Source organism: Peromyscus californicus, unplaced genomic scaffold, assembly GCF_007827085.1.
Source record: "Peromyscus californicus insignis strain IS unplaced genomic scaffold, ASM782708v3 Scaffold_3__1_contigs__length_106647218, whole genome shotgun sequence".
NCBI lineage: Eukaryota > Metazoa > Chordata > Mammalia > Rodentia > Cricetidae > Peromyscus > Peromyscus californicus.
Genome location: NW_026294551.1, coordinates 13,300,393 through 13,307,740, shown reverse-complemented (window position 1 = coordinate 13,307,740; position 7,348 = coordinate 13,300,393).

Here is a 7,348-nt window from a genome sequence, read left to right as displayed (position 1 = left end):
GCAGCCAGGAATACATAGAGAGACACTGTCCCCAACACACACAGAAACACACACACACACACACACACACACACACACACACACACACACACATACACACACACACCATACGAGTACAGATGCAAAATTATAAATAAAATATTAGTGAATAAAACCAAGCAAACAGCTTTATTCCTGGCTTTATTCCAGGAATGCAATAGTAATTTAATGTTCTAAATTCAATCAAGCTGTGCTGAGGGTGTAGCTCAGCCTCAGAGTGCTTACTTGGGCACACTTGAGCCTGAAGTTTCAATCTCCAACACTGAAGAGAAATAATTACCCAAAATAATTCATCACACTGGTTGTCTTAGTTAGGGTTTCTATTGCTGTGAAGAGACACCATGACCATGGCAACTCCTGGAAATAAAACATTCAATTGGGGTGGCTTGCTTACAGTTTCAGAGGTTGAGTACATTGTCATCATGACAGGAAGCATGGCAGCATGCAGGCAGATGTGGTGCTGGAGCTGAGAGTGCTACATCTTACAGGCAACAGAAAGTCTACTGACTCACACTGAGGGAAACTTGAGCAAAAGAGACCTCAAAGCCTGCCCCCACAGTGACACACTTCCTCCAACAAGGCCACACCTACTTCAACAAGCCACATTCTAATAGTGCCACTTCCTTTGGGGGCCATTTTCTTTCAAACCACCACAACAGTAGAAAAATAAAATAAAAGTCATCTTGATGGATGCATAAAAACAATGGGGAACATGATTCTCAAGAGATAGCAAGCAGCTCTTCTCCCTCTCAGAGTTCTGCCCCTGAAGTGAGAATTCAGGAGAAAAGTGTTGTGAGGCTTACCTTATAGTCAAATAGCCTGCTACGCTTGTAAGGGCCCCTGGTTTCCAGAACCTTCTGGCTTTGCACTGTGACTCCTGTTGCTGGGTGTCTTTTCTGGACACCTCATTTGCAAGATAAAATATAAGAAGGCTGGCAAGCTGGCATCCGTTATAACATCAGGTGCCCTGGTAAGTCCTGGGGTGGGGGTTGGGGTTGGGGTGTGCAAGCATGAACCAAGGTTGCAGAAGACGGAATAGTTCAGTGAAGATCTCTGTGATGGTAACCAGCAGGACTGAGGTGTGAACACAGCCAGTCTGGCTCTAGGATTCATATCTCCTGACCATTCTGTCACTGCACACATATATGCAACCATAACGCTGAGCATTAAGTGTCAATGGACCTAAGTCACACACACTGCAAAAGCCCAAAGGGAAGGGATTCATCATCACTAGGGAAGGGCTGGTTCTGGGAGACTTTAAGAAAAGTAGCATTCGGGGCCTGGGGAGATGGCTCAGCAGTTAAGAGCACTTGCTGCTCTTGCAGAGGATCTAGGTTCGGTTCCTAGCAACCACATCAGGGGGCTCACACCCACCTGTAATTTCAGTTCCAGGGCATACGATGCCCTCTTCCAGCCTCCACTGGCACCTGCATGCGTGTGGTGCACATAAACACATGCAAACACACATAAATAGTAAGTATTTTAAAAGGAAGGAAGGAAGGAAGGAAGGAAAGAAGGAAGGAAGGAAGGAAGGAAGGAAGGAAGGAAGGAAGGAAGGAAACATTTAAGTAGGACCTTAAAGGGAGAAAGGTTTTCTCTATTTGTTGTTTGGGTTTGTTTGAGACAGGCTTTCTATGTAAACCAGACTGTCCTGGAACATACTCTGAAGCCCACCACAAGCTGGCCTGAAACTCACGATCCTCAGCCTCCCACATGCTGGCATTTCAGGTTTGTGCACCATGTCCCGCTAAAGACAGCGATTTTAACTGGCAGAAAATGAGAGTCTTAGTCAGGAGAGACTAGGTCATACTGTGGTAACACAGTTGAATACCACAAAGGTTAATTTCCCTTTTGTAAATGCTAATCAAGTTCAGCAACACCCAGGTCCTTCCCTGGATGTCATGCATGACTCAACCATTCAGGGTGCTACCATCAGTGTCCCTCATTCCATCCTGTGTACTCCTGATCACAGTACCAGGAAGAGGGAGAAAAATGGACAATTTGTCCATCAAGGCATGAGTCTGGAACACACACACACATACACACACACACACACACACACACACACACACACACACACATACATAGCCCTAACTTCTGCTCATGGCCCACCTATTCTAAGCGAGCATATGGGGCATCTGGTGAGAATGTTCAACCTCTTCTACTGTGGAAAGGGCTCTTCTAAACCGGAGAGGATATCATGCCCTAAGGCATGAAGGGATGGCAGTGTGCATGGAAAAAGCGACATATTGATACACAACAGGATTCCGTGTTGTTCCATAGGCAACTGGAAGCTGAAGAGGGAGGTGGAACCTTCATAATCTGCCTCTTTGTTGGTGGTGGTTTTTATTTGTCATTTGTTTTATTTTTGAACATTGAGACAGTATCTTAGAAATCCCAGGTTGGCCTTGAACTTGCCGTAGCCAAGGATGACCTTGAACATCTGACCTTTCTACCTCCATTTCCCAGGTGTTGGAGGTACAGGCGTGCACCAGCGAACACCAGCATGCTCATTTATGCCGAGCTGGAGATGGAACCCGGGGCTTCATGCATGCTGTGCAAGCATTCTACCAAGTAAGATATATTCCCAGCCCATGGTTTGCCTTGCTTTAGAAGATTCTAGAAGGTAACAAAAAGGAGGGTGTGCAGAAGTGGCAGGCCAGAGCAAGTTATAGCAACAACCCACCTAGAAAGCACTGGAAAAAGGTGAACGAGGCAAGTGTCTAAGAACTTGAATTATGTGGGTGCTCTTAGGTTTGAGGACTAGACATAATTTGTGAAAAGCGAGAGGACATGACTTTGAGATTTACTCCCGCCCTGCCAAGCAGACATTGGTAGCAGCAACCAAAGCAGGTTATGCAAGAGAAATACCCTGTTTGGAAAGAGCCATCCGTGTGTACTCTGAAGCTGGAAGGCGTCCACAGAAACATCTAGGAAAGCTCACCAGAATCACAGCTTGAGCTCTTGTGAGGGAGGAAGGGACTCCCAGGATGACATGGCAGACACAGAAGGATAAAGAAAAGTGAAGTGTTGTTGGGGTACACGCAGGAAGCTAGGTGGAGGACAGTCTCTCCTTGTCCATGACATCAGTCCTTCCTACCCCCTCAGAGCCATTTCCTGCTGCCTGATACTCTCCCTGCCTGTGATATGGGCACAGTGGTGGGGAACCGCATACGCCCTAGGACAGTGCGTTTGGACATCACTCTGCAGGGAGGAGTCTGCACGTGCACCCCGCAGTGTGTTTGTTCTGAGTTGAGCTTAGATCTAGATGTCACCCAAATGGGTGAGAAGGAATACAAGACTAAAATGGCTTTGGTGTTTGCAAACCTTCCCCTGCTATGAGGGGGGGGGGGGGGGGGGGGGCGGGGGCGGTGGATAGATAGTGAAAACAAGACCTGCCAGACCAGAGGGACAAGACTAAACTTTGAATAGATCTGTTGCCTTTGTCCTGGTTCTCCATTAAAAAAGAGAGAAAGAAAAGGGAGGGAGGGAGGGAGAGAGGGAGGGAGGGAGGGAGGGAACGAGCTGAGGCAGATTTCACAGACTTCCAGATTGCCAGAACTCTGAATAAAGCCCAGTTTAAAGATCCACTTTCTGGTGTGTTTCATGCATGCGATGGGAAGAATGGCTACTTGTACCAGAGGGCCCTTCTAAGGTAGCAGCTCTCTGGTCCTGTCAAAATCTAGAGCTACAGAGACCAGCTGCTGCCTCTGATTCACTGTTGCAAGCTTACTGCCTCCCTTTGGTTCACCATGCTTCCATGCTACGTGAACCTTCCAACTCACCTCACCCTTCTAACATGCAAGCATGCACCAGTGATCTGAATGAAATCAATGGTTTCCTAGCCTTGCTGAGCCGCGAAATAGAAAGTGTCAGTGACTTGACAACTCTGAACCTCAGTATTTGCATCCACTGGGGAGGGGGAAATGAACGCCTGCCGCCTTTTTTTAAAGGTGGCTGTGAAGAACAGATGAAAATAATAAACGTGGCCAGATGTGGTGACAGGGGGAGGAGATGGGAGAATTGGGAGTTGGGGCCAGTCTGAGCTAGGTAGTATTGCCCTGTAGGGCAGGGAAAGAGAGGAGGGCGTGATGGAGTGAGAAGGATTGAGGGAGGAAGAGAGGGAGAGAAGAGAGAAGGGATGGACAAAGAGAGGGGAGGTAAGGAAAAGGGGGAAAGCTCTCAGCTAGACCACCTTATCCACAGAGACTTAACCCAATGCTCCTTATGGATCTACCTCGGGGATTGCAGTAAGGAAACAACATGATGTCTGTCCTTCTCGCCCTTCCCCCACTACCCCTCAAGCTGGGTGGCAAAGCCCCAGGACAAAGAGAAAGGACTGACACCAGGCACAAGATCAAGTGTACCCCCTGGGTACAGTTCCAGATTGCACAGGAGGCCCCAGGGGCAGTGGGCATAGGACGGTCAAGAACACTTCCTGGAGGAAGAAGTGGATTTTGAAGGTTATTCAGGAGATGAAAGAGAAAGGAGGAAGATGCGTAGGGACCCAGTCAGAGGGAAAGAGTAACACAATGCAGCCGAGAGCTTAGTGGGACAAATCTTACCGCCCCTCTGTCTCATCCAGCCTGCTCCTGAGGCAGGAGGGAGACAAAGAGGGGGGAAGACTAAGGGGGGTGGGGCTTGCTCTAAATCAGCGCTAAGAGGTATGAGTTCCTACCTCAGGATTTCCCTGTCAAACCAGCATTTGCTGCTGACCAAACCATCCAAAATCACACGTACCGGGAAAGCTGCAAAGGACAGCCACCCACTCAGACTCTCCGCCACAGCGCCACAGCGCCAGCCCCTCAGATGGCACGCTAGCCCCACCTGGCCTCCTCATGCAAGACTAACTACATGCGTTATCTGCTGGGACACTTTCTTGGCTGCCAAAATTGTTTGGAACAGAAACTATTCACTGTGGCTCCGTGTGGAGCTGTGGTCCCTGGCCTTCTGTAGTGTCAAGGCTCAGCTCAGGCCACTGACTCAAGTCATGGGATCCACAGCAAAGAGACCACCATGGTTGTTGGGGAGGGTCTACACAGTGGCCACGGCACCTGGGAATGTCCAGGAGAAGCCACCAACTGTGGGGTCACTCCTACCAATACAGCCATCTGTCCCCTGCCTCCCCAAGACAGACAGGCAGACACACAGACACACAGACACACAGACACACACACACACACACACACACACACACACACACACACACACACGATAAATAAATGTAATAAATGATGGTAGTTCGTGCTGTAACCTTAGCACTCAGAAACGGAAGGCTGAAGGATCAAGAGATCAAGGTCTGGGAGGTGGAGGGATGGCTTAGATGTTAGGAGTATTTGTTGTTCTTCCGGAGGACCAGGATTTGATTCCCATCACCCCCATGGAGGCTCACAATCATCTGCAACTCCAATTCTAGGGGATCTGCCACCCTTTCTGGCTTCTGTGCGCACTGAACATGCCTGTGGTACACAGACATACATACAGGCAAAACACCCATACTCATAAAATACAAATAAATATTTTTTAAAAAGAGTTCAAGGTCATCCTTAGTCCCATATTGGTGCTCATATAATCTGGGCTACATGAAACACTGTTACCAGAAGAAAGAGAAGAAGATGGAGAGGAGGAGGAGGAAGAAGGGGTGGGGGGGGGGGGAGATGCAAAGACCAACCAAATTACCATAAATCAAAAAATGCAAAAAGTGTAACTGCACCTTCAGATCTGAAATGGTCTCGGCAAGGTAACCTTGGTCATCTCCTTTGTTTGCTTCAATAACAGGAGGCCCAGCTTGGTTTTAAAGTTCCCTGAAAAGGGCATTGCTGAGGCCTGTCACCAGGCACAGTGGCACTCTCCACCCTTCTTCATACCCTTCATCCCCCTACCACCCGGTCCATTGAGTAGATCACAGCTTCCTGGTTCTCTGAGAATCATGAATTACCCACAATTCTTTTCAAAAGCCACAACAAATGCAGCAAGAAAGCAATCACCTGCAGCCCCCTGTGGCCCTACTCTAGGCCTAGGATGTCCCCTGTCAGTTTCCATCTGAGCGAGGCATAGCACTGAGCACATATAAGAACCCAGGCAGTAACCAAAAGTCTCCTTGCTGCCCCATGGTCACAGCTGCTTTCTGAGTAGCTGTCACTCTTCATAAGACCTCAAAGATTGGAATTTTCCTATAAACCAGGGAGGACTCTCTGGGGACCATCATAATCATGTACTTGGCAGTGGAAGATATAAAGAATGATCCAAAACCACTGTGCTCTCTTTTCTAGTAGACACACATCCCACCACCATTCATGGCTCACATGACCAATTCCAATAGGCCCAGTAGCTGGATCCAGAAACATCTGCCATTCCTGCTGCATTCCCAATACCAGGTTAATGTGTGTCTCAAGTCTCCCAGAACCTTCATCCAGAAACAGAACTTCCCATTGGACACAGCTATGTGGTTCCAAGCAGGAACTGGCCTGGAAAAGGTTCCTTGGGACATCCATAGTTCTTCTTCACGCCTGCTTCCCTGCATTCAGAACACTCTCACACCCTTCAGGATCTAGGGAAGCCACTCCCAGCTCTTTCTGAATCCATTCTTGGCACTCCATACAAGACGAAGTAAATATCTGTTCTTAAGCACTTCCTTTATCCTCAGGGTGTCCATGGTGGCACCTTGAGCTTGTTTGTACTTGACACAAAATAAAATCACCTGAGAAGAAGGAACTTCAACTGAGACTGGCCTGTGGACATATTGGTGGGGTATTTCCTTGATTGATGATTGATGTGGGTGGGCCCATTCCACTGTGAGCACTGCCATACCTGGGCAGGTGGCACTAGGTAATATAAAAAAGCAAGTTGAACAAGCCACAGGGAACAAACCAGTAAACAGTAGGAAATGTGGTGCAAAAAGCTCCCTAGAAAGGCCACCTAAGAGAGAAGGGAGCCTTGCACTTCTCCCATCGCTCCCTTCCAGGTCATCTGCAGGCTGACACTCGGGGTGTTCACTCTTTGGCACTCTGGACAAATGCATCACAGTCCTATTTCTAGGGACTGAGTCACCCCCTTCGGGCAAGGAGGCTCAGGCCAGATGCTAACTAACACTATCTACACTGCCTACCTCCAGCTCTGCCTTTGGCTGGCCCACAGAGCCTGGCTCAGCCACAAAACGGGCACATTTGACAAGGGACATCTAAGGGTCTTTGTGGTGAGACCTAGTCCACAGTCAGTCTATATCACTCAAGGCTGGGCACTGTTAAGCTGCCTTTTGTGGGTCTCTCTAGCCTGGAACATCTTTAAGAAAACAGTTACCCGTCTTTTG